Genomic DNA, 19,266 nt, shown 5'->3' with positions numbered 1-19,266 from the left:
TCCTGTACACCGTGTTAACGTTCAGCTGCAAGTTATCTGGGTCAGTGCTGTACACACGGTCTTGATGTTCCACACTTGCCAATTGAGGAATTAGCATCTTCTTTCTATGTGTTTACTTTGTTTGTTTGTTTATCTGGTGTGATCAATTCAATCCACTTGCTGAGCAGAGACTCAAGGCTCCAAGCACCCATTGAAGCAGAGGAAAAATATGGGACAGTCCCCGAGTTGTCGGGGGCTGCCTGACTTGAGGCACTGCCTGACTAGTGGGACATAATGGTCCCTCCCACCTTTGGAAACAAGCCTGTACCACACATTCCCTATGCCAATCAAAATTGGTGTAATCACTTCTAACTGCTGTCTTCAAAGTTATGTGAACATTTTGAGTGAAGCTGGAGTGTCCTCTCCTGGGCACAAACCTGTCAAGATTTACAGGGATGATGGACTGCCCCAAATGCCACGCCCCCCCCCCCCCCCCCCCCCACGCAACATCCTGGTGGAGCCCAAAGGAATGCAAATTTTATGTTTGGCACCAACATGGCTGCAGGAAATCAGAAAAATTTAGAAATCACTTTGCCTTTGGGTTCCACTCCATATTTTTTGCCAGAGTTTATTCCCTTAGCCTTCAACTCTCCTGAGGTATCCACAAGGCTGTGGATTTACCGATAGCTGTGAGTTTGGTTCATGAGCATCAGGGTATGCCCACACACCAGTGGACCAGCACACTACATGCCTGGGGACCAAACCTTCTGCAAATGAAGGACCTACTTTCTGTGTGCAATCACAAAGAGGCATAGTAACTGGACGACGAACAATCAACATAATCGTCTCAGTCCAGTAAGAAAAATGCTATGAACAAAGGGGATCACATATACTGTCGACCTCACCAAGGCATTCGACCATATCAGCAGAGCAATTTAAGCCGCTGAAGAAAATTGGCTGCAGTCCAAAGCTGCTCAGTGTGGTGTCCTCTCTCCAATACAACATGATGGGTAAGCTCAGCTATGCTGGGACAACATCGAGGCTTTGAGATCCACAGTGGGATTAAACAGGGTTGTGTTCTGGTGCCAACACTCTTTGCATATTCTTCTCTTTGCTGCTGTCATATACCTTCAGGTCGACAGAGGGCGTCTACTTACATACCAGAACTTGAAACCCAAGGCAAAAGGGCACCAAATGCTCACCGGAGAGTTGCTCCAGGCCATTGATACCATATGAGAATTCCATACCAATAAACACCTCCAGTGGCAAATGGATGCACTCTTTCACACCTAGAAAGAGTTTGGTTTGACCATCAGCAACAGGAAGACAAATGTTATGGTCCAGGATATTTCCATGCAGCCATCCATCAGCAACGACAATGTGAAATTGGAGGTTGTTGATAGCTTTACCTGTCTATCTAGGCTCCACAATTACCAGCAATCTGTTACTTGGTGCTGAAATCAACACACACATTACACCAGCAGCAACTTTAATGCTCAAGCTGAACAAGAGAATGTGCAACAACAGAAACCTAACAGAGAACATCAAACTACAAATGCATCAAGGCTGTGTCCTCAGTGCACTCCTCTACAGGAGTCAGGACTCAACATCATTTGAGAGGCAGGTGAAAAGGCTGAACAATTCCCACCTTTACTGTCTCAGGCTTAGTCTCAGCATTTCTTGGCATATCTGGCTGTCCATTACCTCCACTGAAATGTCACCATCAAGCGATATATGTAGATGGTGGACATTCACACTGAAAACTGAGAGACAGTTGTCGAGGGCCTTGGCCTCTGGAGCCTGACTGTCTGGAGGGGCATTGGTTAGTGGTGAGACAACACAGATAGCTCACCTGGATGAGAAGAGAGCCCAGAGAAAATAAGGGCCAGCAAATCCTGCACCTTCTCAGCCCACTGTCTTCACCTGCAGCAGAGACTGCTATGCCAGAGTAAGGCAGAGTACGCCAGAGCCACACTGAACAATGTTTAACAGGGTTGATCACCAAGGCAAAAACCTCTTGGCTCATGGGACACAAGGTTGGCAAAGGGAGAAACTACATGTTACAGTCCTAATCTCAATAAGCCTATTGGGCATGTCAAGAAGGATGGATCTCCATAGAGAGGGAAGATAAATCAGAAAGCAAGACAACCCTATGGCAAGCTTAACTATATTACAATACACCATTCAAGAGCAGGACAAACGGAAGCCTAGTAACAAGGTTATCTGTAGCCTCTGTGGGAGACTTAAAAATGTTGCTGATTGAGGAACAACAAAATTTGTAGATGACCATTTACATAAAGCGTTCCGAGGGAGAACAGTAGAATGACACTTTACCGGTGGTCTCCTTTAGTCCAGGGTTAAAAATTTTAACATTGTCACTGTTGATCCTATATCAGAAAGTCAACATTATTCTTTGTTCTGCACCATGTGACATACCTTTTGTTTTCATGATGTCAGGTAAAGAGATCACCCCACAGGAGTATGAAATTCAATTAGAAATTATTTTGCGTCTCAGTGAATTTGAGGCTGCAATTCAATCTTTGGGCTCTGATGGTAAACAAACCATTCAAGGTTCACTCTTCTGGATTTTTGACTCTTATGAACATTTCAAGTCAATTGCTGTGTTGTAAAACACTCTGATTATTATTTTTCAGCTGATATATACTACCGATTTTATTTTCTGTCAAGTAACAGTGGAATATCACTCGGTAAACTCACAATAATGTGATCACAATCATTAAACCTTTTCCATGTTGTGGTTATCAAGCTAACATCATTCTTGGAAATGGAACATTTTCTGTTTCAGACACTCACTTTCTGAATCGATTAAGGTTCTGTTCAGATGCAGCACAGTTGTAGACTAAAGCTCCCTCAATGAAGCCTCACTAATATGCCTCAGCCTTAATTAATAAGGCACTCCAGTCACAGGCAGGGTGATATTTTATGATTTCCAAACTAACAATTGTGAGATTCACAATTTAGTGCTAATTAATGATAAATCAAAAGCAGTTTTGCATGCAGATTTGAATCCAAGTCCCAAATTAATTCCAAGGCCAATGTCTAACTCAGTGCACTCTGCACCCAATCAGTAACTTGACCGTCAATATCCACCAAGATACCCAAATAAGGAACACTGCCCTCACCAAGCCCACAGCAGATGTGTGATTTGAAGACAAAAGATATTGTCAATGATGTAGTAGTCAAGCTGAATACCATGTGATAGATGCTGCTATATTGAACTGATTTCAGACACTTTATTATATTTTACTATTACATAATACGTTGCCTAATATTTTGTACAAAGAATAACAAGTAAATGAGAGAAATTTCAAGGCAAAAATCAAATCGAGGAATCATGGCGTTTTTTATAAATCACTACAGTATCAGCTCCCTAAAAGTAACTTTCAGAGAACTGCGACACCTGCTTTACAGCAGTAGCACAGATAACTGCAACAAATAACGCTTAATACACTCCCTAAATTAAATAATCGTGATCTTGCAACCATACCAGTTTGTGCTCAACACGCAATGGTAAGGAAAGTAATTCAATTTGTTATTCGAATGACCAATCAATGGCCACTAAGCAGGTCTCTGGAAAGGGGAGAGAGTTAATGTTTCAAGTCGCTGACATTTCATCTGACCCACTCAAGGTTCACTCTTACTATATGCTTTTTAACTCATAGAACATAGAACGGTACAGCACAGAACAGGCCCTTCGGCCCTCGATGTTGTGCCGAGCAATGATCACCCTACTCAAGCCCACGTATCCACCCTATACCCGTAACCCAACAACCCCCCCCCCCCCAACCTTACTTTTTAGGACACTACGGGCAATTTAGCATGGCCAATCCACCTAACCCGCACATCTTTGGACTGTGGGAGGAAACCGGAGCACCCGGAGGAAACCCATGCACACATGGGGAGGACGTGCAGACTCCACACAGACAGTGACCCAGCCGGGAATCGAACCTGGGACCCTGGAGCTGTGAAGCATTTATGCTAACCACCATGCTACCGTGCTGCCCTCGTGGGTCATTTAATGTTTCTCGCTCTCCACAGACGCGGCAGTCCCACTGGCTAATTCTGGCATTATCTGTTTTTATTTCATATTTCCAACATCCACAGCACTTTGTTATTGTGTCAATCAAGGCACGTAATTGACAAGGAAGTAAGTAGAATTACATCGAACATAGAGCTCAGAGACAAGCCATTTGGCCCAACCAGTCCACGTTGCCGGTTATCATAGAATCATAGAATTTACAGTACAGAAGGCCATTCGGCCCATCGAGTCTGCACTGGCCCTTGGAAAGAGCGCCCTATCTAAGCCCACAGCTCCACCCTATCCCGGTAACCCAGCCTCCCCATCTAACCTTTTTGGATACTAAGGGCAATTTAGCATCGCCACCTAACCTACACATCTTTGGACTGTGGGAGGAAACCAGAGCACCCGGAGGAAACCCATGCAGGCACGCGGAGAACGTGCAGTCTCCACACAGACAGTGACCCAAGCCGGGAATCGAACCTGGAATCCTGGAGCTGTGAAGCAACTATGCTGCCCTCTGTGCTACCATGCTGCCCTCCCATCCTTCCCATGCTCCTCCCATCCTTCCTCATCCAACTCTATCAGCATAACCCTCTATTCTCCTCTCGCTGCTTATTCACCTTCCCCTTAAGTGTACCTGTACTATCTGCTTAACTACTCCCTGCGGTAGCGAATTTTACATTCTCACCACTCTCTGGGTGAAGAAGTTTCTTCTTGTTTAATTTCTTGCTGATTTCTTATATAAGCCAACCAATGAGTTAGCCAGAAGCCCAATCTCAAGGGTTCAGTTAATGTCTGCGCACTGGTAAACCATAACCCTTACAGCATCGCCTCACTGCAAATTGCATATTCTTGTGTGTGTGTGTCCTCTTTTGGGAACTAATACACAATATTAATTTGCTTCATAAAGCATTATAGGCAATCTTTCCATACAAAAGAATATGTTGTATCCATCGCCCAACATGCTCCGTTATTCTATATCTGACACACACAATGTCAGTTCATAAGTGTACATTTATAGAGATTAGGTGCTGCAGGTTAAAAACAGTTTGGGGATCAGCACCACTTAGCTGGTAACCAGTCATGCAATGGTAGTAACCACGCCACATTAGCAATAGCAGTACTGCCGCCACCTGAGAAACTTACCGGCAAATGTAGACGATTTATTGACGAAAGATACTTACTGTACAGGCAAAAGTCTACATATACATACAAAGACTGCAGGACATAGGGCACCTGCATCAATCTATTATTTATGCACATCCAGTTTACGTGCAATACACTAAGAACCCGACCTATTCTGTGCACAAACACAGGTACCAGCAGGAACAGAGCCCCACGTTCAGTAATGAGGGGAGACAAAGGCGAAGTGCTGAGCGTTCTCCTCCATCTCTCCCATTAACCAGCACCCATTGATTTTGCAAACCAGCTTGCAATGTATCTTTTTCAAGAACCCAGCATTGCACTGCAATCAACACACTACATCGCTCCTTGCCAACCGAAAATGCTCGGGAAAAATGTATTTGAAGAGCAGGGCGGTGATGCCAGTTCTTCATTCTCCGGCATGAAACTTACCATTAAATAAATCCCGTCGGCGCGGCCGGGATGGGTTTCCTGCGGCTGCTGCAGATTTGGCATTTGTTGCCGGAGTTACTGGATGGATGATATCCGAGCTGTGGCTGCCCCGATCTGATTCCGTTCTCCCTCCGGGTGAGAAAATGAAGCCAGTGTGAAAGGAGAGAGAGAGGGAGAGGCAGAGGGAGCACAGCGCCACAGCACCACGTCACCGGGGCTGTCAATCACAATGCAGCTACCTGATGTTCAGCCAGGGGAGAGAGGGCAAGAGAGTGCAGGCGCCGTGTGCTTGCGAAGGGGCATTTTGTGCTTCTGAAGGAGACACTGTAGCCAACCTGATATGCAAAGTGCACGGTATTACAGAAATCCACCGCGCCAGAAGCAGGCATGTGACCCAAGGCCAGAATTGAACCCGGGTCCCTAGCGCTGTGAGGCAGCGGTGCTAACAACTATGCCATGTGTCGCCCCTTTTTCACATTCTAACCACCCTCTGTGCATCACCCCTTCCCCTTAAAATCGCCTATAATCCGTGATTGTTTTAAATTTGTGCCCATCATTACCAAGTACATGAGGCAGGTGGACTTCGAGCTGTGTTATATAAAGAGAGGCACCAGATGCAGCACCAGTGAATGGGCAACAAACCTTCTATTTCATAAGGTTCTGATCAACAACCGGTTGCACAGGGATCCAGCTGAATACTGTTGTGGAAAGGTGCTGAACAGAGGCTGTATATAGGCAGTTCTGTGCAGGGAGGAAGTTAAATGAACAGGTCGTGTGATGGCTCAGTGATGTTATTCAATCAGTAGTGAAAACCATCCAGACACAAAAGACATTTTAAAAAATAAAACTTGCAGTGAGTGATCCATCAGGCCCGGTCCTTCCACACACAGACCGGGAAGACTTCCTTCCCGCAAGGACTCAGGAGTGATCCCAGGGATGTCTTGAATTAGCTAATCTACACTTGGACAGCGATAGAACTCTATCAGTATGCATATTGTACCAAACTTAATGAGGACATTAGAAAGATTAATGAAAAATGAACGCGAGATAGAAGCCCAGAGAGACATTGCATTTTCCTTATGTACAGATGCTAATGGTACACTTGCATTTACTGACCATTATAATAGTGAAATATCTTTATCATAGTTTGTTATTTCCTCTGGTTCACCATCGCTCATGCAAGTGGACTTAAAATCTGGGGTGCAACTTTTTCTGTCCAACTACCTAATCACACAATAGCGTGACCAAGGGACTGTAAAAGAGAACACTTACTCCACCCGGTCATGACTGAAATACAACTTATTTTTCCTTGTCCTTTAGCCCCGACATCTGCTTACTCTCTCTATATGGATGACTGACTGAATAAGCATGGCATGGAAACTGAGGTTTCAGACTTTGAATAACTGGTTTATTTACATAAAGTGCATGAACAAACAGTTTTCACAACGTGAACATCAATTCCCTGGACTCCTCAGTGTATGAAAACAACAAAGATGTAACTTACTTTCTTTTGAAGCATGGGCCCTGTGACAGAAGACCGCGTTTAGCTCTTTAAGTCTAAATTGGCTCAAGCTTTAAAAATACTTCCAGTCTTTGGCCACTAACTGCCAAAGCCACACAACTCTGCTCAAAAGAGATTGCCGCTGCCTTGAGTCAAGGTTTATTCCCATTGAGCTGACAATGAGAAAGCTCCAGATTGGAACCTAACCTTAGAACAGTGGGTAGACAATATGCCTGTCATGATTTAATTAAAGAAGAATGTTTGTTCATCAATATTGAATGAAAATAATCTCTAGTGATAGCCTAAAATGCTTGTCGGTGAATGTGCCCATTCCAGTTAATTCCCACTTGGGGATTTCTCATTGTTCACAGCCTCAGTAACTTGTATAAGTAAGCAGCGTTGATGCCAACATTGCTAAACTACCCTCTTTGACAAATCTTGGGTGATACAAATTTAACCCATTATACACTGACTTCTGGCAGTACAGAAATATTAAAAGGTAAAAATGACAAGTCAAAGACAACAGTCGGCAAAAATCCATTTAGCCACAACAGGGGCTGGTTTAGCTCACTCAGCTAAATCACTGGCTTTTCAAGCAGGCCAGCAGCACGGTTCGATTCCTGTACCAGCCTTGCCGGAATGTGGCGACTAGGGGCTTTTCACAGTAACTTCATTGAAGCCTACTCGTGACAATAAGCGATTTTCATTTTTCTTTTTTTTTCAACATCAAACCATTACATATAGCAAAACACTTCTGAAATGTAATGACTGTTTAAAGCATTTCTTTGGCTTTTCCAGTGGATTTTCTGGTGTAGTTATGACAGATGATCAAATTCCCCTGTGGAAATGCAACCCCCTAATTTGTATCTCAGGGTGGAAAAGGCCATTTTAGTCCATCTGGCAAGTTCTAGAGTTCAAACAGAATATGCAGTTCAGTATCTCTATGTGTCAATGTCTGAAAGTGAGACATAGAATGACATTTGCTTCCTTATATATCATTTTCATGTCAGATGGAGTAAATACTTGGTAGCTAGAATTTATGAGAACAAATGTATTATTCATTTGATGGTATACAACAACATTTCATCCTTTCCTTGAACCTCAGTGGATTGGAGATTGGGTGAAGTGTCTAATGGGCAGCTAATTTTCTGCTGCTCATTTTGTGTCCACCCCGACCCACATCAAAGTTGAATTTTACCCAATGCCTTGTACATGTGTGCCTGCTCATCTTTTTGATATGATAAACGATGGGCTGGTTTAGCTCACTGGGCTAAATCACTGGCTTTTAAAGCAGACCAAGCAGGCCAGCAGCACGGTTCGATTCCCGTACCAGCCTCCCCGAACAGGCGCCGGAATGTGGCGACTAGGGGCTTTTCACAGTAACTTCATTGAAGCCTACTCGTGACAATAAGCGATTTCATTTCATTTCATAAACTGGCGCAAACAAGGTAAGGTAAGGAAATAATCTTAATTGTGCTAATTACACTGAAAACCAATTTTGTGTTGTTTGAATCGCAGTGTGGCTCACTGACGCATGCGAGAATCCACATATATTCACACCCAGGATTCTGTCCTTTGCGGACAGAAGGAACATGTCCACACATTGCACCTTTTTCAACTAAACAAAGGCTTGGGGAAGTCATTCCCTGATTTATTCCACAGGGCCAATTAGAGTCACCTTGCCCGGTTTGCATTTGAACAAAGCTCGGCAGTTAAGTGTTCCATGCTACAATCTCCATGGCAATGCCTCAACCAGAGACCACTTGCCAATCAGTCAGCACTCTTTTCTCATGCATTGTAAATTGTTGTTCCCCTTTTACTCCTAGTAATTTATTGGGAGTTACCCTGATGAAAGCAAGACAAAAAGATTTGATAGCATGTCTTTTTCAGAAGTACTCCCACACGATTATTTACAAATAGAAATTACCGAATTGTTTTATTTACAGATAGCAAACTCAATATACAGAGCAACATTTATGATCAGACTCACTTAATTCAATCAGGTTGGAAATCCATAGTCCTTGTGCCAGGCCAGGTAGATTTGAGGCCCGATTAAAATTGGATTTTGAACATCATTATGTATGGCACACTTTGACTCTTACTGCACGGCACCAGACAATTCATCATTGAAGCAGGAGCCCAGTTCTGTCCCACTACAAAAAAATTATCTTTTTGGTGGCAACATCTAACAATTCTTCTAATGATTGGCGGTTAGGCTGCATGCACCTTGGTTCTCTTGAAGGCAGCATGCCCGTAACCCTCTGTGCTGCTGCTTATCCTCCACATGAGCAGTAATCATGATCCCTTTTGCCCATTCTGTTCCCATATCGTTTTATCAGCCTTTCTATCAACACTCTATTCAACTCCTTCTTAAATGTTGACACGGCCTCCACTTCTTTTTTTAAAAATTATTTTTATTCTCTTTTTTCACATTTTCTCCCAAATTTACACCCAACAATAAACAATAATCAGTAACAAATGCAATTTCAATCCCCATATCAGTAACAACAATCCCATCCTCCAAACTAACTCTCAAACTTTAGCCCGCATGTTAACATAAACAAATGACAAAAAGGAAACAGGAATCACCCATAGTCTCCATTATAACTTACAGTCCCCGTCCCCGAACCCTTCGAACCCCCCACCCCACTAATGTTCGATGTACTCCAATTCTTGAAAGTGCATAATGAATAACACTGATGAGTTGTAGAACCCCTTCATCCTTCCCCTCAGTTCAAATTTGACCTTCTCAGGAGTCAAGAATTCCAGCAGGTCCCCCCGCCACGCCAGGGCACAGGGTGGAGAGGCTGAACTCCACTCTAACAGGATCCGCCTTTGGGCGATCAAAGAGGCGAAGGCTACAACATCTGCCTCCACACCCGTTTCCAAACCCAGCTGGTCCGACAGCCCGAATATGGCCTCCTGGGGGCCCGGGTCCAGTCTCACGTGCACCACTTGAAACCTAAAAATCTCCTTCCAGTAATCCTCCAACTTTGGACAGGACCAAAACATATGAACGTGGTTTGCTGCCCCCCCCCCCCCCCCCCCAACGCTGCAGCGTCACACACATCTCCTACCCCCTGTTGCCTTTTTTTTACCTACTATAAATAAGGCCATCAGTAAGGTTTTCCTTCTTTCTTTGGATATCAATATGCTCAGAGTTGCTAGGTATCAAATTATACCACCACAAGGTTCAACCGGATGTCGATCAAAGAGTCGAACACCAGTTAGTTAGTTCAAGATCGAGGGTACTTTATTTATAAACACAATAAATCATGCAAATAAACACTACTAGTTAAACTACACCTATCAACTATGACAACCTGTACTTAACTTCAGGCACCCGGAACAGAGGAACAGTGGCCATTGTTCGAATCTGGGTCTATCGGGTCTGTAGAAGTAACTGCAGCTCAGCTGGGCTCATCCGTCTGGTAGCGGGCGTTGAACTTGAGCTTGCTTCTGGTGGTGCTGCAATTAGAAGTAGACATTGCTGGAGCGCCAGGTCCAAGAGAGATCTCTCTCTTCATCCTTGGGGGTTTTCGCATTCTTTTGGGAAGTCCTTCAGTTTGGACCCCACGAATTGGGTAATTCTTGATCACTGTGTTCAATTTGAACCAATAAAGGGGCGGGTGCCTTGATGAGCTGGGCGTGTCCTAAGCAATTATTGACCCTGTTTTTTACGCTTCCTGAGTACATGGAGTGGCGCCGAAATGTCTGTGATTGTATCAGTTGCTCAAGTGTCAGACCTTTGTCTGACAGAGATGGGCCATCAAAATGCTAATCGGTTGGGGGTTTCGATACCGTCTGGATGCTTCGCTCACAAATATACATCCAGGCTCTGAGCCTACCTGAACCTTGCATTGTCCATTTTTCCAGTTATGCTTTGCGACCGTCTGTGGTGAATGTGATTCACACCGGATTATAACCTGTATATATATGTGTCTATATTGTAAGTGCAGTTGCACTACCTGACCTCCAAGGGGAGTAGCTCTGGGAATGCTTGAGAGTTGTACGGGGCTTCTCCCTTGGCTCCGCCCAGGACTCCTCCCCCGGGAGCTGCTGTATAAAGATCAGTGCCACAGGGTCAGCCGGCCAGTTCACCGAAAGTTCAACGGCTAACAGGCTGGCTCTGTTGTAAGTATATTAAAACCGCTATTCTAATCCTACAAGCACGTGTCCGTAGAATTGTTGGTTCCAACAATTTAATATACTTAGGAAACAGTCGAAGAAATCATGGAAGCAGCCCTCAAGCCCAGACGCCTAGAACTCGACCCACAGGATGCAGAGGCTAAGGAATTTTTTTCCCACTGGCTGAGATGTTTTAAAGCCTACCTGGCAGACGCCTGCACCGCTGGAACAACGGAGGAACAGAAACTCAGCCTACTGCACGCTAGGGTAAGCCACAGAATTTCCACACAGCTGAATCCGGCCGGTTCTTACACCGCAACGCTGGCAATACTGGACAAAATGTACGTTAGGCCTATTAACGAGGTTTATGCACGCCACGTGTTTACAACTCGCCGTCAGCGGCCTACAGAAACGCTTGCCGAATTTGTAAGGGAATTGAACAACCTTTCCAATGACTGTAATTATCAAGCCGTTACCGCAGCTGAGCATATGGAGCTTGCTGTGGGGGACGTTTTCGTAGCGGGCCTTAGGTCTAACTATGTGCGCCAAAGACTGCTAGAAAAGGGGGCCCAGGACTTAGACACTACTGTGGAGGCTGCTACCACTATGGAAGTTTCCTTCCGCAGCCTCACGTCGTTTCCCGCAGACCCCATCGTCGACACCCAACCAACAGTCCCCCCGGGCCTGTGCCGCACGGCCCCCCAGCTACTGCGCTGCCAAAGCCAGTTACTCTGCTGCCCCAGCCAGCTACTCAGCTGCTCCAGACAGCTACTCAGCTGCCCCAGCCTGCCATTTCTGTGGCCAAAGCCAGCACCCGCAGCAGCACTGCCCAGCCCGATCCGCGACCTGCAGCAGCTGCGGGAAGAAAGGCCACTATGCCAGAGTGTGCCTCACGAAAAGGGCCCCAGTTTCTAACTCCCCTGCAGAGAGAACAAATCGCTCCCAACACCAGCGGGCCCGCGAGGCCCGAAACGCTGCGGCCTATGCCCCGACTCCGCCCCCTCCCGCCACGTGCGATCCATGGGGGCCGCCATCTTGGCAAACCCCCACCATGCGGCCAGCCACGTGCGACTCATGGGGGCCGCCATCTTCCTCGCCGCTCACCACGGGCCCCATCTGCATCGGCATGCTCAGAAAGCTCATCTGAAGAATACAACTTCCTCGGGCACTCACCACACGGCCCGCAACTCAATGCTGTCACCCTGGATCAATCCCGCCCCAAGCACCTACGAAGTTCGATGGCGGAGGTCCAGATCAACGGGTACAGCACGCCATGCCTCTTTGACTCCGGGAGCACCGAGAGCTTTATACATCCAGAACTGGTAAGACGCTGTTCGCTTTCTATTTTCCCGGTGAGCCAAATTATCGCCCTCGCTTCGGGCTCCCACTCAGTCCAAATCCAAGGACGCACCGTCGCTACGCTCACAATTCGAGGCGCTAGTTATTCAAAATTTAAACTTTACGTCCTGCCCGACCTCTGCGCGCCACTCTTATTAGGCCTGGATTTCCAGTGCAACCTCAAAAGCCTCACCCTCAGCTTCGGCGGGCCCCTGCCCCCACTCACTATCTGCAGCCTAACCACGCTGCACATCTCCCCCCCTCTTCTCTTCGCCAATCTCACTCCAGATTGCAAGCCTGTAGCTACTCGCAGCCTACACCACAGGGTCCTTATCCGTTCGGAGGTCCGACGGCTGCTCAGTGAGGGGATCATAGAGGCCAGTAATAGTCCCTGGAGAGCTCAGGTGGTGGTCGTCAAGACCGGGGAAAAATTTTGCATGGTCGTCGACTATAGCCAGACCATCAATCGCTTTACGCTCCTAGACGCGTATCCCCTCCCCAGAATTGCAGACATGGTTAATCAGATTGCCCAATATCGACTATTTTCCACGGTGGATCTGAAGTCTGCATACCACCAGCTCCCAATCCGCCCGGAGGACCGCCACTACACGGCATTCGAGGCAGATGGCCGCCTCTTCCATTTCCTCCGGGTTTCCTTCGGCGTCACTAACGGGGTTTTGGTGTTCCAACGAGCAATGGACCGAATGGTAGACCAGTACGGGCTGCGGGCCACGTTTCCGTATCTGGACAATGTTACCATCTGCGGCTATGACCAGCAGGACCACGACGCCAACCTCCACCATTTTCTCCAAACGGCACAGAAATTAAATCTCACTTATAACAAGGAGAAATGCGTTTTCCGCACAGACTGGCCATCCTCGGCTGCGTCGTGGAGAACGGAGTCCTGGGCCCAGACCCAGACCGCATGCGCCCCGTCTTAGAACTAGCCCCTCCCTCATTGCCCCAAGGCCCTCAAACCGTGCTTGGGGTTCTTTTCATACTACTCCCAGTGGGTCACTCAATATGCGGACAAAGCCCGCCCACTCTTTAAGGTCACACGATTTCCCCTGTCTGCAGAGGCGCGCCAGGCCTTCAGCTGCATCAAGGAGGACATCGCCAAAGCAGCCATGCGGGCGGTGGATGAATCCACTCCCTTTCAGGTTGAGAGCGACGCCTCAGAGGTAGCTCTAGCAGCCACTTTAAATCAGGCAGGGAGGCCCGTTGCATTTTTCTCCCGTACTCTATCCGCTTCAGAACTCCGACACTCCTCAGTCGAGAAGGAAGCACAAGCCATCGTGGAGGCTGTTCTTCACTGGAGGCACTACCTCGCAGGTAGGAGGTTCACCCTCATCACCGACCAACGATCGGTTGCCTTTATGTTTGACAACTCGCAAAGGGGCAAAATAAAAAATGATAAAATCCTTCGGTGGAGGATCGAACTCTCCACCTATAGTTACGATATTAAATATCGACCGGGGAAGCTCAACGAGCCCTCGGATGCCCTATCCCGCAGGACATGCGCCAGCGCGCAGATCAGCCGTCTGAAAGCCATCCACGTGGACCTCGGCCATCCAGGGGTCACCCGGCTGGCCCACTACATCAGAGCCCGAAACCTGCCTTTCTCCAACGAGGAGGTAAAAGCGGTCACCAGGGACTGCCCGATCTGTGCGGAGTGCAAACCGCACTTCTATAGACCAGACAGGGCCCACCTGGTCAAGGCTTCTAGGCCCTTTGAACGCCTTGCGATCGATTTCAAAGGGCCACTCCCCTCCACTAACAAGAACATCTATTTCCTCAACATCATCGACGAGTTCTCCCGATTCCCTTTTGCCATTCCATGCCCCGATATGACCTCCCACACAGTCATTAGGGCCCTGCGTAGTGTCTTCACCCTGTTCGGTTTCCCCAGCTACGTGCACAGCGACCGGGGTTCGTCCTTTATGAGTGATGAGCTGCGTTAGTACCTGCTCGACAAGGGCATCGCCTCGAGCAGGACTACCATCTACAACCCCAGGGGGAACGGACAGGTGGAGAGGGAGAACGCGACGGTCTGGAAGACCGTTCTGCTGACCCTGCGGTCTAGAAAACTCCAAGTCTCCCAATGGCAAGAAGTCCTCCCAGATGCGCTCCACGCTATCAGATCCCTCCTCTGTACAGCTACAAATCAAACCCCTCACGAGCGACTCTTCATTTTTCCTAGGGGCACTACCACGGGAATCTCACTTCCAGCGTGGCTGAGGACACCAGGCCCGGTCCTCCTGAGATAGCACGTCAGGGGGCACAAAACTGACCCCCTTGTTGAAAAGGTGCGCCCCCTCCATTCCAACCCCCAGTATGCTGCCGCCCCCTCGCGCCCCCGATCCCGCAAGCTCACCCCACCGGTTCCGCGCGCCAGAACCAGCCCGCCCCCAGCGTCCCCAGTCTCCGGTCGAGCCAGAGGTGTATAAAGTTCGGACGAGTCCCGCCCCAGAGTCTGCCATCGTACCCCAGCTCTCAACACCCACCCAGCCACCGCAAGAGGCTGCAACCCCGGTGCTCCACAGATCGAAAAGAACAATTCGTCCACCAGACAGACTAACTCTGTGAGCCACCACTCCCGCTGGACTCGATTTTTTTTCACAGGGGGTGAATGTGGTGAATGTGATTCACACCGGATTATAACCTGTATATACATGTGTCTATATTGTAAGTGCAGTTGCACTATCTGACCTCCAGGGGGAGTAGCTCTGGGAATGCTTGAGAGTTGTACGGGGCTTCAAAACTGACCCCCTTGTTGAAAAGGTGCGCCCCCTCCATTCCAACCCCCAGTATGCTGCCGCCCCCTCGCGCCCCCGATCCCGCAAGCTCACCCCACCGGTTCCACGCGCCAGAACCAGCCCGCCCCCAGCGCCCCCAGTCTCCGGTCGAGCCAGAGGTGTATAAAGTTCGGACGAGTCCCGCCCCAGAGTCTGCCATCGTACCCCAGCTCTCAACACCCACCCAGCCACCGCAAGAGGCTGCAACCCCGGTGCTCCACAGATCGAAAAGAACAATTCGTCCACCAGACAGACTAACTCTGTGAGCCACCACTCCCGCTGGACTCGATTTTTTTTCACAGGGGGTGAATGTGGTGAATGTGATTCACACCGGATTATAACCTGTATATACATGTGTCTATATTGTAAGTGCAGTTGCACTATCTGACCTCCAGGGGGAGTAGCTCTGGGAATGCTTGAGAGTTGTACGGGGCTTCTCCCTTGGCTCCGCCCAGGACTCCTCCCCCAGGAGCTGCTGTATAAAGATCAGTGCCACAGGGTCAGCCGGCCAGTTCACCGAAAGTTCAACGGCTAACAGGCTGGCTCTGTTGTAAGTATATTAAAACCGCTATTCTAATCCTACAAGCACGTGTCCCTAGAATTGTTGGTTCCAACACCGTCCATGTTCCTTATTGTAAGTGGCCATCCCAGATGGCTACACCCCTCAAACAGCCGGCTCATCCTCGCCCTTGAAAGGTGTGCTCTATATACCACCTTCAGCTGTATCAGCCCCAACCTCGCACACAAAGTGGAGGCGTTCACCCTCCAGAGCCCCGTAAACCGCCGATAATACCCCCATCCCCAGTCCAACTGTCGTCAGCACCTCCTCCAGCAATGTGGAAACCAGGTCTACTGGGAAGCTTTGTATCTCCTTTCTGGCAAAGTCTCGAACCTGCATGTATCTAGATATTTCCCCTTGCTCGAGTCCATACTTCGCTCCCAGCTCTTTCAATCCTGCAAACCGACCCCTAAGAAACATATCTTTTACTGTCCTAATTCCTTTCTCCTCCCATCTCCGAAAATTTCCATCCCACTTCCCTGGCTCAAATCTCTGGTTTATCCGAATCGGCATTTCCCTTGACCCTACCCCCAACCCGAAGTGCTGGCGAAACTGCCTCCAAATTATCAACAAAGCTAGTACTACCGGTCTCACTGAGTATCTCCCCTTGGCCGTCGGGAGCGGCGGTGTCGCTAGCGCCTTCTATCCCGACCCCCTATACAAACACTCCTCCATTCTGACCCATTGGGAGTCAACCCCTCTGATCCAGCTCCGTACCTTCTCCACATTCGCCGCCCAGTAATAATACATCAGGTTCGGGAGACCCAAACCCCCTGCCTGCCTTCCTCTCTGTAGTAGCACCTTTCTAATTCTGGCCACCTTCCCTCCCCATAAGAACGAGGTAATCATCCCTTCAATATCTCTAAAAAATGCTTTTGGCAGGAAAATCGGCAGGCATTGGAAAATAAACAGAAATCGCCGCAGCACATTCATTTTAACCGCCTGTACCTGACCTGCCAGTGACAGAGGGAGACCATCCCACCTTGCCAGATCAGCTTTCACCCTCCCCACCAAACTAGAAATTTTGGACACGGCCTCCACTTCATGCCCTTGTTCTTTGCTGCCCAGCATAATTACAATGTGCAACCATGGCATTTGATTCAGTCAGCAGTAGTGGCATTTTATTATAGTTGCAATTAAAGTGACGGTTATCACAACAGGGCTTCTGAGGCAGTGTCAGCGTTGACTGGGGCAACCTATACTTATATGCAGTGTGCAATGCGGTGAGTTTTGGTCAATATAAAAACAATACTAATTGTAACAAATACAGATGGGAAATATTGGCAATACTCACTCTCTTACAAACATATGAAAACTAATCTAAAGAAATCCCATCATTTATTTTTATTTTTTCTGGGCACGAACTTTGATTAAGTTAGAAATGAACAAAGTGAAAAATGACAATGAACAAAATAATTCACTTGTTTCTTCAGCTGCTGCTTTGTACCTGATTTGATGTTTTCTAAAACATTGACACATGTTACAAGCCTCTGCTGATGTGTTTTACTTCTAAAATTGTAATTCCCCAGTATCCGTGGACAACAAAGAAGTATTCCTCATATTTCTCTTCCTTCTGTATTCCCAATTTTTAGCTGTGCGGTCCTAAATACGGTACCACATGCCTTGTGTATTTATCACTACTCTTCTTGGATCCTCACTCTCTGATTCTGCTCCTCACAAAAACTAGGAATGAAGACAAGATGTTGGCCTCGATAGATCTGGGTAGGGTTTTTACAGCCTGCCCACGAGGCAGCTCGCCATTGACCGGCAGCAGAATCTGGTCCTGCTGATGTCTACGACATTTTGTGTGTCTTGCCCATCCCGTCGCCAGGGGTCACCTTCGGCGGGGACCAGAATATCCCGTCGCCGGGCGTCACCTTCGGCGGGACTGGAAGTTCCCACTGCCAAGGGTCACCTTCAGCGGGACCGGAAGATCCCGCCACTGGGGTCACCTTCGGTGGGACCGGAAGATCCGGCTGGAAAGGGTCACCTTTGGCGGGACCGGAACATCCCGCTGCCGAAGGTCACCTTCAGCGGGACCGGAAGAGCTCGCCACTGGGGTCACCATCTGCGGGACCGGATGATCCGGCTGCCAGTGGTCACCTTTGGCGGGCCCGGAAGATCCCGCCACTGGGGTCACCTTCGGTGGGACCGGAAGATCCGGTTGCCAAGGGTCACCTTCGGCGGGACCGGAACATCCTGCTGCCAAAGGTCACCTTCAGCGGGACCGGAAGATCTCGCCACTGGGGTCACCATCTGCGGGACCGGATGATCCGGCTGCCGGTGGTCACCTTTGGCGGGACAGGAATATCCCGCCGTCGGGAAGAGCAGAAAACCCTGCCCTCTGAATTTCTGACCAAAAGAAACCCAAAATTAATTTTCAGGAGGAGGGCGTCACTGCCTAGGCCAGCATTTATTGCCCAACAGAAATTGCCCTTGTTCAGAGGGTATTTAACCCACATTGCTGTTGGTCTCGAGTTACATGTAGGCCTGTGAGAACAGCAGATTTCCTTCACATTAGTGAACCAGAGGGGCTTTTATGACAATCGACAGTGGATTCATTGTCATTATTAGATTTTTAATTCCAGATTGTTTTTCAATCCCATTCCACCATCTGATGGGGTTTGAACCCAGGTCCCAAGAGCAATACCCTAAATCTCTGGAATACCAGTCCAGTGATAATACCACCATGCCACTGCCTCCCCATACATATATATACTTCATAGCATATGATGGGGGAGGGGGGTGACATAGTGGCATTGTCACTGGACTAGTAATCCACAGACCCTCTGTGGACCCGGGCCTACATGTGACTCCAGGCCAACAGCAATTTGGCTGACTCTTAAATACCCTCTGAAGGGGCCTAGCAAGCCACTCAGTTGTATTTAATCACTATAAAGAAAACACGAAATAATTAAACTGCACGGACCAACCAGCACTGACCTTGACACCAGAAACAACGGAAAACCCAGCCTTGTCGATCCTGCAAATTCCTCCTGACCGATATCTGGATGCTTGTGCCAAAGTTGGGAGAGCTGTCTCACAGACCAGGCAAGCAACAGCCTGACTTAGCCATATTCACGGAATCATACCTTACAGATAACGTCCCTGACAAAATTCCACGAATAGTACTGAAGACTTGTGCTCCAGAATTTGCCACACCATTATCCAAGTTGTTCTAGTACAGCTACAACACTGGCGTCTAACCGGCAATGTGGAAAATTGCCCAGGTATGTCCTGTACACAAGAAAAAGGACATATCTAACCCAGCCAATTATCGCCCTATCAGTCTACTCTCCATCATCAACAAGGTGATGGAAGTGGTCATCAACAGTGCTGTCAAGCGGCA

The 19,266-nt window shown here is 48.0% G+C and overlaps 1 protein-coding gene across 1 annotated transcript in view; it reads right to left on the bottom strand.

Annotated features, from left to right (window-relative positions):
- LOC119962645 (mitogen-activated protein kinase 4-like) overlaps positions 1-5,795 on the bottom strand; it is a 159,589-nt gene extending 153,794 nt beyond the window's left edge. Inside the window, exon 1 of the mRNA XM_038790514.1 lies at positions 5,597-5,795. The gene's annotated coding sequence lies outside the window, so the exon portion shown is untranslated. The remainder of the gene's footprint in view (positions 1-5,596) is intronic.
- Positions 5,796-19,266: the final 13,471 nt, after the last annotated feature.

Source organism: Scyliorhinus canicula, chromosome 3 (genome assembly GCF_902713615.1).
Source record: "Scyliorhinus canicula chromosome 3, sScyCan1.1, whole genome shotgun sequence".
In the NCBI taxonomy this organism is placed as follows: Eukaryota; Metazoa; Chordata; class Chondrichthyes; order Carcharhiniformes; family Scyliorhinidae; genus Scyliorhinus; species Scyliorhinus canicula.
This window is presented reverse-complemented; position numbering and strand designations above follow the sequence as displayed.